The following is a 20,713-nucleotide window of genomic DNA, read 5'->3' as shown; positions in this document are numbered from 1 at the left end:
GCTGAGAAACACTGTCCATGCTTAAATCCACCCCTCAGTCCTGTCCCCACTTATAGGTGGCATCTCTGCCCTGATGGCCTGAGGCATCATGGGCCCATCGAGCTAGGAATAACTCTCCCTTGTGTTCCCAATCTAGGTCTATCTTGGACACCCCTATCTTTGCAGCCTGGTCTACCTGCTCATTGTTTTGGTGCTCCTCATTGGCTCTACTCTTGGGGACATGGGAATCTACATGGTGGACCCTCACAGGTAGCCTCCCTACCCTGGTAGCGATGTCTTTCCACCCTTCAGCAGCTCAAATTTGTTTTCTTTTACACTGCCAGTTAGCCTCTTTCCACCTCTCCAGCCATCCCCACAGAGCATTGGCTACCATCCATGAGTCAGTGCAGAGGTAGAGCTTTGGCCACTTCTCTCTTTCTGCAATGTCCAGGGCCAGGTGAACGGTTTTGAGTTCAGCAAGTTGGCTCGATCCAACTTCTACTTTGGTAGCTTGTGCAACCTGTTGTGTGGGGCTCCATACGGCTGCTTTCCACTTTCGTTTCATTCCCACAATGCAGCAAAAACCATCAGGAAAAAGAGCATAGCATGTTTCTTCTGGGGGCAGTTGGTCATATGGAGGAGCTTCTTCAGCCTGTGTCACTGGTTCTTATTCTTCATCTGTGATACCAAAATTTTCACCTTCGGGCCAATTTGTAATTACCTCCAAAATTCCAGGGGATTCAGTTTACCAATACAGGCACGCTGTGTGATAAGAGCAATCCACTTGCTCCATGTAGCACTGGTGGCATGGTGGGTGGAATGAACCTTGCCTTTGAACATCCACCCCAGCACCGGCAGTCAGGGTGCCAGGAGGAGTTGTGCTTCTGTGCCAATCACCTCGGAGGCAGCTTGGACTCCTTCATAGGCAGCCAAGATCTCTTTCTCTGTTGGAGTCTAGTTAGATTCAGACCCTCTGTAGCTTCAGATCCATAATCCCAGTGGTTGACCTCGAGTCTCCCCAGGCACCTTCTGCCAAAGGCTCCAGGACAGACCATGGTTCCCGGCTGCAGAGTAGAGCATGTTCCTCACCTCTGGTCCTGTCCTGACTGGGCCAAGGGCTACTGCATGAGCGATCTCCTGCTTAATCTGGGCAAAGGCTTGTTGCTGCTCAGGGTCCCAGGGGAAAGTGTTCTTCTGATGGGTGACCAGGTAAAAAGGGCTCACGATCTGCCTGTACTAAGGAAAATGCATTCTCCAAAAGCCTATGGTACCTAGGAAAGCTTGTGTCTCCTTCTAATTGGTTGGTGGAGACATTGCTGTGATCTTGTTGATGACCTCAGTTGGAATCTGACATCGACCATCTTGCCACTTTACGCCTAGGAACTGAATTCCCCGAGCAGGTCCCTTTACTTTGCTCTTTTTGATGGCAAAACCAGCTCCCAGGAGGATTTGGATGATTTTCTCTCCTTTCACAAACACTTCTGCGGATGTGTTCCCCACACAATGATGTCATCCATATACTGTAGATGTTCTGGAGCCTCACCCTTTTCTAGTGCACTCTGGATCAGTCCATGGTGGGGCTGTGCTTCCACCCCTGGGGCAGTCGGTTCCAGGTGTACTGCACTCCCCTCCACGTGAAGGCAAACTGAGGCCTGCATTCTGCTGCCAGAGGAATGGAGAAAAATGCACTGGCAATGTTGATAGTGGCACACCACTTTGCTGCCTTGGACTCCAGCTCGTAGTGGAGCTCTAATATGTCTGGCACAGCAGCGCTCAGTGGTGGAGTCACTTCATTCAATGCACGGTAGTCCACCGTCAATCTCCATTCTCTGTCAGACTTATGCACAGGCCAAATGGGGCTGTTGAAGGGTGAGTGGGTTTTGCTGACCACCCCATGCTCTCCAGCTCTCGGATCATCTTATGGATGGCAATCACAGCATCTCCAGTGGTTCTATACTGTCGACGATGCACTGTGGAAGTGGCAATTGGTACCTGTTGCTCTTCTCCCTTCAGGAGTCCCACTGTAGATGGATTCTTGGACAGTCCACGCAAGGTGTTCAATTGCTGGACGCCCTCTGTCGCTACAGCTGCTATCCCAAATGCCCACTTGAGTCCTTTTGGGTCTTTGAAATACCCACTTTGGAGATAATCTATGCCCAAAATACATGGGGCCTCTGGGCCAGTCACAATAGGGTGTTTCTTCCACTCATTTCCCGTCAGGCTCACATCAGCTTCCACCAAAGTGAAATCCTGGGATCCCCCCGTCACACCAGCAATAGAAACAGATTCTGTCCCCACATGTCTTGATGGGATTAATGTGCACTGTGCACCAGTGTCAACCAAAGCTTTATACTCTTGTGGTTCTGATGTGCCAGGCCAACGAATCCACACAGTGCAGAAAACACGGTTTTCCCTAGCCTCTACCTGGCCAGAGGCAGGGCCCCTCTAAGCCTGGCTATCCTTCTTTCCCTGGGCATATGTCTTGGAGGCTCCTTCAAGGGGATCAGACATGTCATCATCATCATCATCATCATCATCATACCTGGCAGTTTGGCTACGGGCAACTGGAGCTGCTTCCCTTCTGGTGGAACTTCCTCTCTGAGCCCTGTCTTCCTTCCATTCACACACCCGTTGGGCCAGAGCAGCAGCAGATTTTCCATCCCATCTCCTCATGTTTTCTCCACAATCACGCAGGAAGAACCACAGCTCAGCTCGTGGGGTGTACCTTCTCTCTCCATCTGGGAAACGTCTGCATTGGGTACCAGAACCTCTGATCTGTACTGCTGAGATTTGGAGAAGGTCTACCTAAATTTCTTCTTTGAGCTTTTTATGATTTTCCTCTATCTTGTCCTCTAACTTCTGCAGACGTGTCTCCACCGCTGCGATTCTGGCATGTGTTGGGCCATGTACAGCACCTGCATATGCTCGCAGCTTCTTTGCCATATCAGGAACGGTCTCATCCCTGTCATCCCGCTGCATTATGGCTAAAGCAGAAGCATATTCATGTGGCCCAAGTCGTACAAGTTTTTGCCACATCACAGACATGCATGGTACCAAGTCTGGATTCCTAGTTGTTATGTCATCTGAGAAGATGATCTCTGCCACTGCCATTTCTCTCAGGCATTGGATCCCTTGTTCTATGGTCTTCCACTGGGTTTGCTGCATATAGAGATCGTCTGCACACAGGTACCTTTGTGCACCACTATCCAAGACCCGTGCCCAGAGGCTGTGAGGGTCAGCCCCCCTCATCATTCCTTGGTTGATGACAGGATCATGTGACAGGGATCCCAAATGCCTCGCCTCAGTGCCGTCCAGAATTGTAGCCTCGCCTGCAGCATCCCAAAGACGGACTAGTCAGCTAATTATGGATTCATCAGGTCGTCAGGTGTAATCCTTCCTTGGGCCACAAAGGTCCTTCAGGGAAAAGGACTCACTATTGGCTTCTGATCTTGCGCCTGTTGCTCTGACTCCTGATTTTATGTCATGACGTGTTGAAGGTACATCTCCTGCATCACAATCATCATCATCATCCACTGGTCGATCGGTCTCGTCTGTGCCATTTCCACTTCTAGTGCCAGTAGCAGCAGCCATTGGTTGAGGCTTATTGTCTGGTTTAGCTGCTGGCTTAGGCTCACTGTCTGGTTTGGCTGCTGGCTTTGAGCCTGGGGTGTTGGCTGCAGCCTGAGTGACTGGGATAGCTGCTGATTTATCTCCCTGCTCCCCTGCCTCTGTCTGCTGCCCTAGAGTATCTAGCAGCGTGTGATAAGCATATGCCAGGGCCCAGCTCACTGCAATGATCTTTTTCTCCTCAGGGTCATCATGGTACTTCTCTTTCAGCTATTTCCCCACCTCAGGTGGGTTCTGAATTTGTTCATGGGGAAAGTCCCACACTACAGGGTCAGAGAATTCCTTCAGGATTTGGCCCATATCCTCCCATTTCCCACCCCACTCAGGATTTTCCACGCCTGGGTCTACTCCTGGGTCAGGGGTCCCATCAGCCCCTCTAGAAATCTCAGCCCTCATTCTAGAGAAGCTGCAGACTGTATAGAGGAAGCTTACCAGAATAAATACCAGAAAGATGGTCTCTTTAATATTCAGGGGAATCTGAACATTCTCCAACAGGGAGGTAACAGATTCAGAGGAGAAGAAGGAAAGCAAAGGCTGAAAAGCCTCATCCCCTGCTCCTCCTCTGACAAACTGGGTGCATAACCATAGCCATGAACCAGTCATACCTGGAACAGACCCCAGCACCTTTATCAACTTCTTACAAACCATTACCACCAAGGCCAACAGCATAGCTATTCTGGCCACTACCCCTCTGCTGTAAAAACTACGTATTAGGGACAATACCAGAGCTATTTCTGGATGAGAAAATAAACCTAGGGACCATAGAGGTATTAAGATCTCAAAAACCCTAGGGACCAGAAATGCATGCAAGCCTTCACCCAAGAGACATTATGAATTCAAAAACCATGGCTATTACCTGCTTTATACCAACACAGAGTAATGGCAACCAAAATGCACTCAAAACAGGGTTTTTTCCACTCGCTCTCAAGCTCCACGCATTGGGCACCAAATTTTGTCCTGGTTTAGGGCAAATTTGGTAGAAAATCTCCAAAAGGGGGCCCCTCCAGAAAGCAAACTCACACGGCCCCTCCCCCCAACCATTTCAGAAAGGATTCGTCAGAGACAAGTGGAAAGAACCTGTTAATTTAACAGGCACAGCACCCCCCCAGCACACAGAATGAACAATACTGGATGACAACGCTCTTTCACCACTCTGAAAAGGATGACAAACTCAGAAAGTCTCTCTTGGGAGTGGTCGCTCTGTTGTCGGTCCCTCTGGCACTGGGGATGGCTGCTGCAGGCCACAAGGTGCAAACTCTCGGTGTTTCCCAGGTCCCAGTCTGGAACAGGTTCAAGTAGTTTCAAAAAAGGGAAAGGAAAAAACAGTCCAGGGAAAAATTCGGGCTACTTAGCTAAACTAACTAATGAGCAGAAGCAAGAGCAAAGCAGGAGCAAAGCAGAAGCAAGAGCAAAGCAAAAAGCCAAGCAAAAAGCAAAAGCCACACTATGCACTGCCCCTTCTCTGTGTCCTACCAGGCATGGGTGAGCAGGCTGATAACTAAACCAGAACAAAACATTCGCTCTTCAGAGCCAGTCTTGAAGGCACAGAACATAATATCCAGCATAAACAGAGCACACGAATGGGTATACAAGCATCATAATGTCAGTCTAGGACAGGCTCATTCTTAAGAGCTTTGCCTTTAAGGGCAGGGACATCTTTTCCTGTCTGGGAACTGGAATTCCAGCCCCTGGGAGTGTGTGCCATGGATCCCAGAGGGGCATTCCCCAGGCTCCCAGGGTGCTGCTGCTGCCGTGCCTGCCAAGGAGCTGTGCAGGGCCAGGGGACAAGGTCCAGCAGCTGTGCTGGTTCTGCAGTGCCACAAGGGCCCCTGGCTCCATGAGTTTCCGCACTGCCAGCAGCAGTTCCTTGGTTCCCATCATGCCCTGCTGTGTCTCCATGGATATTTGGTGCCATGAAGTTCTCCAGTGTCACAATGGCCTCCCTGGCTCCATGAGCTTCCGCAGGGTCACAATGGCCTCCTTGGATGGGCAGTGTCACCATGGACCATTGGCTCCATGCAGCCCCGCTGGGTCACCATGGACTCCTTGGTTCCAGGAGGTTCTGGGGGTGTCTCCATGGTCTCCTTGGATCCACAGTGTCACAATGGACCACTGGATCCACGTGGCCCTGCTGTGTCACCATGGCCCCTTGGTTCCATGGGGAATAGAAAAGTTTTATAGAATCATTGAGCAAATCCTGCTTAACACACCTGGGAGCATCTGCTTGCATTCCATAGAGAGGTTCAAGGTGAGGATGGCACCAGCAGCTTCCATCTGCAACAGAGATCCAGGGAAACAACAGGGACAGAGAATTCAGCTGCGGGACTCAGAGAATTCTGCTGCCAGACATCATTTCTGCTCACACTGTCCCTTGCAGAAAGGTGACACCATTCCAGGCAGCCTGGACTGAGCAGGTGGCTCCTGAGTGGGGTTTGTTGTGCAGGAAACCTGCTCAGGCTTTTCCATTCTTTCCTTCCCAACAGGAAAACTTCTCCTGGGCCTGTGTGCAGGCAGAGCCCTGAGGAGAGCAGGTGGCACACGGTGCAATGGGCTGGGCCATGGAGCTGCAGAGCTCAGGGGACAAGGTTCTGCTGCAGGGCACAGGGATGTCAGTGCCAGCTGGGCCATGTCAGACATGGTGAGGCTGGGGGTGAGGAGCAGCTTGTCCAAGCAGGGTCAGCCCTCCAGGGGCTCATTCTTCTGCATGCCCAGACCTCCTAAGGAGACCTTCAGCATCAAGATCACCTGAGGAATGCTTCTCTCAGCTCTTCTCTGAACTGGAAGATAAAAAAAATATTTGATTAAAGAAAAAGTCATGGAGTGCACTTTGAAATCTTCCTCCTTAACCTAACTCCAAACTGAATCCAGTCAGCTGCACAAGCCCTGGAGAATTGAAGACAATTGAAGGAAGAGCAAGTGGCCCTGGGAGGGCTTTCTATAAATTATTGAGCCCCAAGGTGGATTTGGGGCTGAGTCTTGCATCCTCAGGCACTGAGAGAAGGCTGAAGAAGCTGCTCAAGGAGTCAGAAGCAAAACTCCAAGTCCCTTGCAGCATCCCTGGGCCCCACTGAGGGCAGGGAGTGCCAAAGGCTCCCCAGGGACTGCTGAGAGCAGATCCTTAAGGCCAGGATTGCAGGGAGCCCAAGGCTCTGAGCAGGGAACTGCAATGTTGAGCAAGGCCTGGGCTGGCTGGGGGAAGCAGAAAGGCCAAGCCCTGAGCCCAGCCTGGCACAGCAGGGCCTGTCCCTCACGGGTGCCTCGGGGCTGTTTGTGGGGCAGTGGGATGTGAGGGGCAGCAAGGACAAATGTCATAAACCTGTGTGACATTCCAGATCCTCATGGAACCAAGGGGCCAGTGGGACACTGTGGGAAGTTGTGGAACCAAGGGGATCACTGTGGCACTGTTGGGGCCCATGGAACCAAGGGGCCAGTGGGACACTGTGGGGCCTCATGGAAACAAGAGGCCATTGTGAGCCTGCAGGGCTGCAACACCCCAGAACACTGAAATGCTGGGGGCAACCAAAGGTTCCTGTACTTGAGTTCGTTGCACAGGAGAAACACCAACCAGATATTCTCAACAAGGGCAGATGCATAGAATATTCTTGGTAGGCAGAGGTCCACAAGGATCATCAAGTCCAGCTGTTAAGTGAACGGCCCACACAGGGACTGAACCCACAGCCTTGGTGATACCAGCACCATGCTCTAACCAACTGAGCTGAGGTCACAATGACAGACAATTTTACTGGCAAGCTATAGACAATCAAGGAACTTTGGCAAAGCATCTAATTAAACATCCAATTCAACATAAAACTCTTATCATATCATTAACTTCATTAACTTAGCCCAGTTAACCTAAAACCTTTAACCCTTAAGACATTAAGCTACCCAAAAAATGCTCCAGCTAAGTACGACTAGAAGGAGAAGAAATAGAGAACAAAAGGAAGACAGAAGATCTATAGAAAGACACACACATAGGCACCAACTGCTGCTCAGGTTCCAGCATCAATAACAGAGAAACCCAGCAGAAGGCAGGATCCAAACCATGGGCTGGCCTCGTGCTGTGGCTTTTAACCCCCTGGGCCTCCATGGGCCCGCCCCTGGGGTGGGACTGCCAGGTGCCTGTCCAATCAGAGTCAGGGCAGCATGGGCTGCTAGTGTGTGATTGATTGGCAGCTCAGCCAATCAGAGCTGGATTAACACTGCCCCTGCTGTGTGATTGACAGCTCTGCCAGGCCAGGGCTGGGGGCGGGGCTCTGTCCCACCACAAACCAAGGCCTGACCCGGCCCTGGCCCCACACGGGCATTCCGAGCATCCCAAGGTCTCTCGGGACATCGATCTCATCCAGCCTCTGACAGCGACCACGGTGACACTACGGAACCCCATGGAGCCATGGGTCAGTTGTGACAATGCGGGTCCAAGGACACCACGGTGACACTGGGGAACCTCATGGAACCAAGGGGCCATGGTGACACTGTGGAGCCCCACGGAACTGAGGAGTCCATTGTGGCTGATAGGCAAGATGTCTTCACAGACTATTCAATGGGTGAATGTAGGGCTGTTAACATCTTTGAAAGGGGTCTTCATGTCTCTACTAACTGCAAGCAACAGGTTTATTACACAGCCCAAATTGCTTGGCTCCTGAAATAGAAAAGGGTCCGCAGAAGCCAGAACTTCTGAACTTTGGGTTAAAATGACAGGGTCAAGAGGGGAATATGGCCTAGGGGGTTCAGGAGGGCTGTACCTTCCTAGTACCTCAGCCAATGGGGAAAGGAAGAGGGCAACGTGCGGCTGGGAGCTTAGGATAAAAGGAGGCTGCACCCTCTGAAACCTTGAGAGAGAAAACCCCGTGGGCGTGTGCCCTGGTGGATTCTCTCCCTTTATTTGAATCAAGTTGCAGGACTCCTCTGTCTCCTTTATGGACACTGGCTTTTCATAGCGTGATTTTCTGTACATGACACTATGGAAGGTCACGGAACCAAGGAACCATTGTGATACATCAAGGACCTGTTGGAACAGAGAAACCACTGTTGATAGTACAGAAACTCGTGGAACCAAGGGGCCATTGTGACAATGGAGATCCAAGGATACCATGGTGACTATGGAACGTCATGGAAGCAAAGAGATCATTGTGACACTCTGGTGCCTCATGGAATCAGGGGCACCATTGTGAAACTCAGGACCCCTATGGAACCAAGGGTCAAGGGTGAGGCTGTGGGGCCCATAGAGACAAGGAGCCATTGTGACACAGCAGGGCCACGTGGAGCCAAGGGGCCATGGTGACATTGCAAGGCCCCATGGCAGCATGGGGCAATTGTGACACTGCAGAAGCAAGGAGAACATTGTGACACTACAGGGCCTCATGGAACCAAGGAGAACACTGTGGGACACTGTGGGGTTCCACGAAACCAAGGGAGCATGGAACAGGTCTGGCAGGCTGGGCCTCCTGGGGACCACCTGACAGGTCCAGTTGACCTTGGCATCACAATGGCTGCTTCTCATCTGCCCCTGAAGCACTGGGGCTCTGGCCTTTCCTTCCTATGGGAGAGAACTGTCCTTCTTTTCCAGGGGCCCATGGCCAAATTTGGGATTCTTTCTCTAAATTGCCTTATATGCAAAGATTTTTCCCAGATGAAATCTGCCAGGAGAGACAGATGTGGCTGCCTTGGCCACCCAGGGGCCACCTCTCATCTGCCTTTCAAACACTGGGATTATGTGCCTTTCTTTTTTACGGGAAAAAAGCTTCCATCTTGACCAGGCGCCCATGGCCAAAATTGGGAATTTGCCTCCAGCATTCCCTATATCCAAGGATAGCTCCCAGACAAAAGCTGCCAGGACTGACAAGTCTGGCTGGCCTTGGCTTCCTGAGGGCTGGCACTCATCTGCCTCTGAAACACTGGGGCTCTGTGCTTTCCTTCCTAGTGAAAAGAACTCTCCTTCCTGTCCAAGCGCCAACAGCCAAAACTGAGATTCCACCTCCAAAATGCCCTGTGTCCAAGGATAGCCCCTAGACGAAAGGTGCCAAGAGAGACAGGTCTGGCTGGATTGACCTAAGGGTGGCCACCTCTCATCTTCTTCCAGAACACTTGGACTTCACACTTTTCTTTCCTATGGGTAAAAACCACCCCCGCTTGACCAGGTGCCCATGGCCAAAACTGGGATTCCACCTCCAAAACTCCGTACATCCAAGGATTGCTCCCAAGTGAAAGTTGCCAGGACAGACGGGTCTGGCTGCCCTTGGCCTCTTGGGGTCCGCCTCTCGCCTGCTTTCCAAACACTGGGGCTTTTGCTTTCCTTCCAATGGAGAGAACCATCCTTCTTCTCAAGGTGTCTGTGGTCAAAATTGAGATTCCTCCTCCCAAATTCCATATATCCAAGGATTCCTCCATGACAAAATCTGCCAAGACAAACCGGTCTGGCTGGCTTGGCCTCCCAGGAGCCACCTCTCTCTTTTTTTGCCTTTGAAACACTTGGCCTCCGTGCTTTCCTTTCTATGGGAAGAAACTGCCCTTCTTCTCTACGCAGAAGTGGCCAAAATTGAGATTCCACCTCCCAAATTCTCTATATCCAAGGGTTGCTTTCAGATAAAAGCTAGCAGGATGGAGAGATCTGGCTGGCCTAGGCCTCTGATGGCTGCTTTTTATCTGGCCTGTAAACACCGGTGTTCTGTGCTTTCCTTCCTATGGAAAAGAACTGTGCTTCTCCCCCCAGGTGTCCATGTCTCAAATTGGGATTCCACCTCTACAATTCTGTATATCCAAGGCTTGCTCTCAGGCACAATCTGCCAGTACCGACAAGTCTGGCTGGCCTTGGCCTCTGGTGACTGCCCCTGCAACGCTGGGGCTCGGTTCTTTCCTTCCCATGGAGATCCCTGGGACACTGTGGGGACCTCATGGAACCCAGGGGATCATTGTGGCACCACTGGAGCCCATGGAACCAAGGGGCCATGGTGACACAGCAGGGCTCGATGGAGCCCAGAGACCATGATGACTCTGTGGGGCCTGATGGAACCATGGAGACCATTGTGACCCTTCAGGGCCTCGTGTCACCAAGGGGGCATTATGACATCTCAGGACATCATGGAAGCAAGGGACCATTGGGACACCGTGGGGCCTCATGGAATCGAGGGAACATGGAACAGGTCTGGCTGGCTTGGCCTCCCAGGGGCCACCTGACAGGTCTGGCTGATCTTGGGATGTCAAGGGCTGCCTCTCATCAGCTCCTGGAGCACTGGGGCTCCATGCTTTCCTTGCTAAGGAAAAGAACTGTCTGTTTTTTCAGATGCCCATTGCCAAAATTGGAAGTCATTCGAAAAAATTTCCTATATGCAAGGGTATCTCTCAGAGCAAAACCTGCTAGCTCTAGCTGGCCTTGGCCTCTGGTGGTCACTTGTTATCTGCCCCTGAAACAGAGGGTCTCTGTTTCTTCATTCCTATGGAATAGAACCATATTTCATGTCCAGAGACCATGGCAAAAACTAGAATTTGGCCTCCCAAATTCCATATACTTAAGGATTGCTCCCAGATAAAAGTAGCCAGGACAGACAGGTCATTGTCCTCTGGTCATTTTCTTAGACCATGAGCTGAAGATTTTCATTTGAAAACACCTTGGAGAGGGCCCCGAGATCTCCCAAGGAGGGCTTTTGAGGCCTCGGCTACATGACCACTACATATGGACAAAGGAGCTCTGTGCTGTTGTAGTGGTTTTGCATCACAGAAGTGATGTCCTAAGAGAAGCTGCCAGCAGTTTCCTCCGTGTGTGACAAAAAAAAAAAAAATCAGTAATTGCTTTGAGAATTGACAATCTGTTAAACCACTAAGGAAACTGTACATGGCTCTGTTAATGACAAAAAAGCCTGGGGAGGGTCTCCTTCCCTTCTGGCTGGCAAAGAGGTAACAAGGCTGACCAGGTCCCTGTCTCAGCCAGGGCCGGCCGAGTGGCTCCTGCCCCTCCGTGAGGCCTGGCCCCCTCCCAGGGAGCCCGCCAGGCCCCATCTCTTTTTCCCTATAACGCATTGAAAAGTATGGGGAGATGACTTGTGAAGCAATGGCCTCCATGCTAAAGTAAGCAAATGTTGAAGTAGCTGTGATCTCCTGAAAAGTTTGCACATTGAAAGCCAAAAGAGTGATGATACCCTGTGCCCTCAGGGAGAGAAGGTCTCTGTCCCCGGAGATGAAGATGATTTCAGAAATAGATGAAGAGAACCTTTGCTCTGAAACAGCTCATCTTTAAACTAATACCACATAAGTTGGCATGGCCCATAAACACAGCTGTGGGAAAAGCAGGGATAAAATAGGAGGGACTTCATGACTGCAGATTTCCTGGGCAGCTGCTATTCATGGGAATTAAGAGCCCCAAGATGACTGTTTTCTTAAGGAGAAGTCTCCCTGGCATGAAGGAGAGACTCCTCTCCCAAAGTGAACTGAAGAAAGAGGTGGTAAACTGACTGAAAGTTTTAGGTTTTGTCTGTTTACACTGTCAGTAAGAAAGAAAAGGTTGTAGGGAGATACAAGTGTTCTGAAAGTTTTGTTCAGATTCTTATTACTCCTTCATTAGTTACTGTTAATAAACTTTTCTTGATACCCTTTTAGGTTTTAAGCCTACTTTGCCTTTCTCCTCATCCTATCTCACAGTAGGAAATGAGTGAGTGTATTCTAGTGAGTGCACTGGTAATTAGCCAACACTGAACCCACCACACTAATTGATGCATTGGCCAAGAAATCTCAAATTGGTGAACCAAAACCACTACAGAAAACTTCCTGATGAACTGCATGAGAGCAGAGGGAAATCAAGGCAGAGCCATGGTTTGTCAGGACTTGCTTCATCCTAATGAGCCCTGTGGAGCTTTTAGAGCTCAGCCCTTGAACTTCAGGGCCTGAGAGGAGATTGCACAAAGCTTTCCAGGAGGCAAAGTCAGAGAAAAGACCCAAAGTTTCTCAAAGCATTAATGAGTCCCACTGTGGTCAATCCCCAACACAGTCTCCTCATGGACTCCTTGGAGGAGACAATTGGAGGCCAGGATGGCACAAAAACCTCTCAGAGAATTAGTGTAGGAATGAAAATTCTTAAAATTACCTAAAAGTATCCATAAATCCATAAAGTACCTTAAAAAAATTGAGTATCTCAAAGCATTAATGAGCCCCACAGAGTATCAGTACAAAGCTCTCAAGGGACTCGTTAAAGCAGATAATTGGGGCCATGATTGCACCAACCTCAACTAGAGCCTGTACCAAAAGGGAAACACCAAGCACCTTAAAATAACTGAAGTACCTTGAAAGATTAATGAGTCCCACTGAGTGTCATTACTGATAAAGGCTCTCAAGGGATTTAATAAAGCAGATAATTGGAGGCTGTGACTGCACAATCTTTCTCATCAAGTCTGTATCCAAAGGGAAACACCAAGTAGCTAAAAAGCAGAAGTACTCTGAAGTGTTAATGAGTCCCACTGAGTGCTGCAACTGACAAAGCCTCTCCAGGGACTAATTAAAGCTGATCATTGGAGGCCATGATTGCACAAACCTCTCAGAGACTCCAAGGCAAAAGCCAAACCCAAAGTCCTTTGAAAAGCCTGCAGTCCCTGGGAGCATGAAGGAGCCCCCAGGGCCATTGCTGAGCAAGGCTCCCCAGGGACTCCTTCCAGCACATCCTTGAGGCCACTGGCATGTGGGCTAGGGGGGGATGCTGAGGGCAGGACAAGGGGCTGCCAGTGCCCAGCCTGGCTGGGGCTGTGCCAGGAGGCCCCAGTGCCTCAGGACAAGGTGTCTCCTGCCAGCCCTTGGTGGCACAGAGCCTGCTGTGCCCCAGGGCACCAAGCCTTGGCTTCTCTTTGTCCCCACCTGTCATCACTGCCTGCAGTTCTCTGCTCTGCCTGGGGCCTGGGGACACTTTCTCAGTCGTGTCCCTCCCTGGGACCCATTAAAAGTGAAATAAAATGGTTTTAAAACCACGGGATATTCAGGGGAGTCAGAAAGGAAGGCCCTGGGGGAATGTTTGGCTGCACCTGCACAATCATCTAATGGCTGCGATAAATTATACGATTGGCATGCGATTAATGATATTATTTTTATGTGATAAATTACATGATTGTTGCATTATGAATTATATGATTGTTGTGTGATAAATGATATGATTGCAATATGATAAATATGATTGGTGTATGATAAATATGATTGTTATATAATAAATATTATTTTTATATGATAAATTATATGATTGGCATATTAAAAATTATATAAGTGTAATATGATAAATGTGATTGTTGTATGATTAATTATATGATTGTTAGATGATAAATTATATTATTATTATGTGACAAATGATATGATTGTAATATAATAAATGATATAATTGTTAGAGGATAAACGATATGATTGTTAGATGATCAATGTTATGATTGTTATATTAGAAATATTATGATTGTGGAATGGTAAATGACACGATTGGTATATGATAAATTATATAATTGAAATGATAAATTATATTATTGTAATGTGATAAAATATATGATTGTTAGGTGATCCATGATATGATTGATAGATGATCAATTATGTGATTGTTATATTATAAATGATATTATTATAATGTGATAAATTATAGGATTGTTATATTAGAAATAATGTGATTGCTAGGTGATAAATTATATAATTGTAATATGATAAATGATATGATTGTTAGATGATAAATGATATGATTGTTAGATGATAAATGATATGATTGTTAGATGATAAATGATATGATTTTTAGATGGTAAATGATATGATTGTTGTGTGATAAATTATATTTTTGTAATATGATAAATAATCTGATTGTTAGATGATAAACTATATGATGGCAATATGATAAATTAAATTATTGTTAGATGATAAATGATATGGTTGTCAGATGATAAATGATATGATTGTAATATAATAAATGATATAATTGTTAGAGGATGAACTATATGATTGTTAGATGATAAATGATATTATTGTTGTATGATAAATTATGTGATCGTTGTATGATAAATGATATGATTGTTAGATGATCAATTATATAATCGTTATATTAAAAATGATATGATTGTCAGAAGATAAATTACATGATTGTGAGATGATCAATGATATCATTGTCAGATGATACGTGATACGATTGTTAGATGATAAATGTTACGATTGTTATATTAGAAATAATATGATTGCTGAATGGTAAATGATGTAATTAGTATATGACAAATGATGTCATTGAAACGATAAATTATATGATTGTAATATGATAAAATAAATGATTGTTAGGTGATCAATGATATGATTGTTGGATGATAAATTATGCGATTGTTATATTATAATTGAAATGATTGTAATATGATAAATTATAGGATTGTTATATTATAAATAATATGATTGCTAGGTGATAAATTATATTCTTATTATGTGATAAATTATGTGATTGTTGGATGATAAAATATATAATTGTTATCTTATAAATTATATTATTGGTATGTGATAAATGATGTCATTGAAACGATAAATTATGTGATTGTAATATGATAAAATATATGATTGGTGATAAATTATATAATTGTTATATGATAAATTACACGATTGTTAGATGATCAATGATATAATCGGTATATGATTAATTATATGATTGATAGATGATCAATGACATGATTGTTAGATGATCAATGATATGGCTGTAATAGGATAAATTATACGATTGTTATATTATAAATTATATAATTGTTATACGATAAATGACATGATTGTAAGATGATCAACGACATGGTTGCTAGATGATCAACGATATGATTGTAATATGATAAATGATATTTTTGTTGTATGATAAATTATAAGATTGTTGGATCATAAATGATATTATTGTTAGATGATCAATGATGTGATTGTCGGATGATAAATTATATGATTGTTATATTATAAATGATATGATTGTCGGATGATGAATTATATAATTGTTATATTACAAATGATATGATTGTTAGATGATCAATGTTATGATTGCTATATTAGAAATGTTATGATTGTTGAATGGTAAATGACATGATTGGTATATGATAAATTATATAATTGAAATGATAAATTATATGATTGTAATGTGATAAAATATATCATTGTCAGGTGATCAATGATAGGATTGATAGATGATCAATTATGTGATTGTTATATTATAAATGATATGATTGTAATATGATAAATTATAGGATTGTTATATTAGAAATAATATGATTGCTAGGTGATAAATTATATAATTGTTATATTATAAATGATATGATTGATAGATGATCAATGATATGACTGTATTAGGATAAATTATACGATTGTTATAATAAAAATTATAAAATTGTTATATTATAAATGACACGATTGTTAGATGATCAATGATATGATTGATAGATGATCAATGATATGATTGGTAAATGATACATTATATGCTCATAATAAGATAAATGATATCATTGTTAGATGATAAATTATATGATTGTTAGATTATAAATAATATTATTGATTTGTGATAAATTATATTATTGTAAAATGATAAATAATCTGATTGTTAGATGATAAAATATGTGATGGCAATATGATAAATTAAACTATTGTTAGATGATCAATGATATGATTGCAATATGATTATTAAAATTATAGTTGATAAATGATCTGATTGTTAGATGATCAATAATCTGATTGTTAGATGATCAATAATCTGATTGTTAGATGATCAATGATATTATTGCAATATGATTATTAAATTATTATTCGATGATCAATGATATGATTGCAATGTGATTATTAATATTATTGATAGATGATCAACGATCTGATTGCAATATGATCAATAATCTGATTGTTAGATGATCAATAATCTGATTGTTAGATGATCAATGATATGATTGCAATGTGATTATTAATGTTATTGATAGATGATCAATGACCTGACTGCAATATGATCAATAATCTGATTGTTAGGTGATAAATAATCTGATTGTTAGATGATCAATGATATGATTGCAATGTGATTATTAATATTATTGATAGATGATCAACGATCTGATTGCAATATGATCAATAATCTGATTGTTAGGTGATAAATGATCTGATTGTTAGATGATCAATGACACGATTGTTATAAATTATAGGAAAGTTATGTGATAAATTATGGGATTGTCAGGTGATCAATTATTGGATTGTTAGAAGCGATGATTGGTGATTGGATTATTTATTGATTAATCGCAACGAGGACCATGAGAAACGACGTCGGGGGGTTCGATGGGAAGGGCAGAATCCACGCTCGGATGAAATCAGGGCACACAACGGAACTATAGAAATCACTAATATTATTATTATATATCAAAACATAATTATTAATTAGTAATAAATAATTAATAATCAATAATATGTAGTTAGATAACGCAAAGGGAATAAAAACGTGTTCACCCAAAATCCCTGGCGGATCCCAAAGGGTTCCTGGACGGATCCCAAAGGGTTCATGGACGGATCCCAAAGGGTTCCTGGGCGGATCCCAAAGGGTTCATGGACGGATCCCAAAGGGTTCATGGACGGATCCCAAAGGGTTCCTGGGCGGATCCCAAAGGGTTCCTGGGTGGATCCCAAAGGGTTCCTGGACGGATCCCAAAAAAGTTCCAGGGTGGATCCCAAAGGGTTCCTGGGTGGATCCCAAAGGGTTCCTGGGTGGATCCCAAAGGGTTCCTGGACGGATCCCAAAGGGTTCCCGGGCGGATCCCAAAGGGTTCCCGGACGGATCCCAAAGGGTTCCTGGACGGATCCCAAAGGGTTCCTGGGTGGATCCCAGAGGGTTCCTGGGCGGATCCCAAAGGGTTCCTGGGTGGATCCCAGAGGGTTCCTGGGTGGATCCCAAAGGGTTCCTGGATGGATCCCAAAGGGTTCCTGGACGGATCCCAAAGGGTTCAGGGGTGGATCCCAAAGGGTTCAGGGGTGGATCCCAAAGGGTTCCTGGACGGATCCCAAAAAAGTTCCAGGGTGGATCCCAAAGGGTTCCTGGGTGGATCCCAAAGGGTTCCTGGGTGGATCCCAAAGGGTTCCCGGACGGATCCCAAAGGGTTCCCGGACGGATCCCAAAGGGTTCCTGGATGGATCCCAAAGGGTTCCTGGGCGGATCCCAAAGGGTTCGGGGACAGATCGCAAAGGGTTCCTGGGTGGATCCCAAAGGGTTCCTGGGTGGATCCCAAAGGGTTCCTGGGTGGATCCCAAAGGGTTCCTGGACGGATCCCAAAGGGTTCCTGGGTGGATCCCAAAGGGTTCCTGGGTGGATCCCAAAGGGTTCCTGGATGGATCCCAAAGGGTTCCTGGGTGGATCCCAAAGGGTTCCTGGACGGATCCCAAAGGGATCCTGGACGGATCCCAAAGGGTTCCTGGGTGGATCCCAAAGGGTTCCTGGACGGATCCCAAAGGGTTCAGGGACGGATCCCAAAGGGTTCCTGGACGGATCCCAAAGGGATCCTGGACGGATCCCAAAGGGTTCCTGGGTGGATCCCAAAGGGTTCCTGGACGGATCCCAAAGGGTTCAGGGACGGATCCCAAAGGGTTCCGGGGTGGATCCCAAAGGGTTCAGGAATGGATCCCAAAGGGTTCCTGGGTGGATCCCAAAGGGTTCCTGGACGGATCCCAAAGGGTTCAGGGGTGGATCCCAAAGGGTTCCTGGACAGATCCCAAAGGGTTCCTGGACGGATCCCGAAGGATTCAGGGACGGATCCCAAAGGGTTCCTGGGTGGATCCCAAAGGGTTCCTGGGCGGATCCCAAAGGGTTCCTGGGTGGATCCCAAAGGGTTCCTGGGTGGATCCCAGAGGGTTCCTGGGTGGATCCCAAAGGGTTCCTGGATGGATCCCAAAGGGTTCCTGGACGGATCCCAAAGGGTTCGGAAACGGATCCCAAAGGGTTCCTGGGTAGATCCCAAAGGGTTCCCGGACGGATCCCAAAGGGTTCCTGGGCGGATCCCAAAGGGTTCCTGGGTGGATCCCAAAGGGTTCATGGACGGATCCCAAAGGGTTCCTGGGTGGATCCCAAAGGGTTCCTGGATGGATCCCAGAGGGTTCCTGAATGGATCCCAAAGGGTTCCTGGACGGATCCCAAAGGGTTCCTGGGTGGATCCCAAAGGGTTCCTGGGTGGATCCCAAAGGGTTCCTGGGTGGATCCCAAAGGGTTCCTGAATGGATCCCAAAGGGTTCCTGGACGGATCCCAAAGGGTTCCTGGGGGGATCCCAAAGGGTTCCTGGTTGGATCCCAAAGGGTTCATGGACTGATCCCAAAGGGTTCCTGGGTGGATCCCAAAGGGTTCCTGGGAGGATCCCAAAGGGTTCCTGGGTGGATCCCAAAGGATTCCCGGACGGATCCCAAAGGGTTCCTGGACGGATCCCAAAGGGTTCCTGGGCGGATCCCAAAGGGTTCCTGGGTGGATCCCAAAGGGTTCCTGGGCGGATCCCAAAGGGTTCCTGGGTGGATCCCAAAGGGTTCCTGGGTGGATCCCAAAGGGTTCCCGGATGGATCCCAGAGGGTTCCAGGACTGATCCCAAAGGGTTCAGGGGTGGATCCCAAAGGGTTCCTGGGTGGATCCCAGAGGGTTCATGAGTGGATCCCAAAGGGTTCCTGGGTGGATCCCAAAGGGTTCCTGGGAGGATCCCAAAGGGTTCCTGGGAGGATCCCAAAGGGTTCCTGGGTGGATCCCAAAGGGTTCGGGGACAGATCCCAAAGAATTCCTGGGTGGATCCCAAAGGGTTCCTGGACGGATCCCAAAGGGTTCCTGGAGGGATCCCAAAGGGTTCAGGGAGGGATCCCAAAAAGTTCCTGGACGGAGCCCAAAGGGTTCCTGGACGGATCCCAAAGGGTTCCTGGGTGGATCCCAAAGGGTTCAGGGACGGATCCCAAAGGGTTCCTGGACGGATCCCAAAGGGTTCCTGGGTGGATCCCAAAGGGTTCAGGGACGGATCCCAAAGGGTTCCTGGACGGATCCCAAAGGGTTCAGGGACGGATCCCAAAGGGTTCCTGGGTGGATCCCAAAGGGTTCATGGACGGATCCCAAAGGGTTCCTGGGTGGATCCCAAAGGGTTCCTGGGCGGATCCCAAAGGGTTCCTGGGTGGATCCCAAAGGGTTCCTGGGTGGATCCCAAAGGGTTCCTGGGTGGATCCCAAAGGGTTCCTGGGCGGATCCCAAAGGGTTCATTGGGGTTTCTGGGGCGGTTCCTGGCAGGAGCCCCAGAATTGTTCCCAGGGCATTCGTTGATGGTCACTGATGGTCACTGATGGTCATTGGTGGCCATTGATGGTCACTGATGGTCATCGCTGGCTGTCGATGGTCACTGATGGCTGTTTATGGTCATTGATGGTCACTGATGGTCACTGATGGTCACTGATGGTCATTGGCGGCCATTGATGGTCACTGATGGTCACTGATGGTCATTGGTGGCTGTCGATGGTCACTGATGTCATTTAATGGTCATTGATTGTCATGGATGGTCACTGATGGTCAGTGTTGGTCACTCTTGGTCATTGGCGGCCATTGATGGTCAATGATGGTCATTGATGGCCGTTGATGGTCGCTGATGGTCAGTGTTGGTCACTGATGGTCATTGGTGGCCATTGATGTCCGTTGATGGTCATCGATGATCATCGATGACCATTAATCGTGATCGATGGAAGTTAATGGTCACTGATGGTCACTGATGGTCATGGATGGCTGTTGATGGCCACTGATGGTCACTGATTGTCACTGATGGTCATCGATGGTCACTGATGGTCATCAATGGTCACTGATGGTCATTGATGGTCACTGATGGTCACTGATGGTCACTGATGGTCATCGATGGCCGTTGATGGTCACTGATGGTCATTGATTATCATCGATGGCCATTGATGGTCAGTGTTGGTCACTGATGGTCATCGGTGGCCATCGATGTCCGTTGATGGTCGTCGATGGCCATTGATGGTCATTGATGGTCATTGATGGCCGTTGGTGGTCATTGATGACCATTGATGGTCACTGATGGTCATCGATGGCCGTTGGTGGTCATCGATGACTATTGATGACCATTGATGGCCATTGATGGTCACTGATGGCCATTGATGGTCATTGATGGTCAGTGA

The 20,713-nt window shown here is 47.0% G+C and overlaps 2 pseudogenes; one reads left to right on the top strand and one right to left on the bottom strand.

Moving 5' to 3' along the window:
- The window catches only part of LOC119696322, a 2,199,709-nt pseudogene that overhangs the window by 653,319 nt on the left and 1,525,677 nt on the right, over positions 1–20,713 (top strand).
- LOC119696323 overlaps positions 1–20,713 on the bottom strand; it is a 1,148,804-nt pseudogene that overhangs the window by 601,686 nt on the left and 526,405 nt on the right.

The sequence above is a fragment of the Motacilla alba genome, unplaced genomic scaffold (genome assembly GCF_015832195.1).
Source record: "Motacilla alba alba isolate MOTALB_02 unplaced genomic scaffold, Motacilla_alba_V1.0_pri HiC_scaffold_28, whole genome shotgun sequence".
In the NCBI taxonomy this organism is placed as follows: domain Eukaryota; kingdom Metazoa; phylum Chordata; class Aves; order Passeriformes; family Motacillidae; genus Motacilla; species Motacilla alba.
The sequence above is the reverse complement of the archived record's forward strand: the minus strand, read 5'-3'. Positions and strand labels throughout refer to the sequence as shown.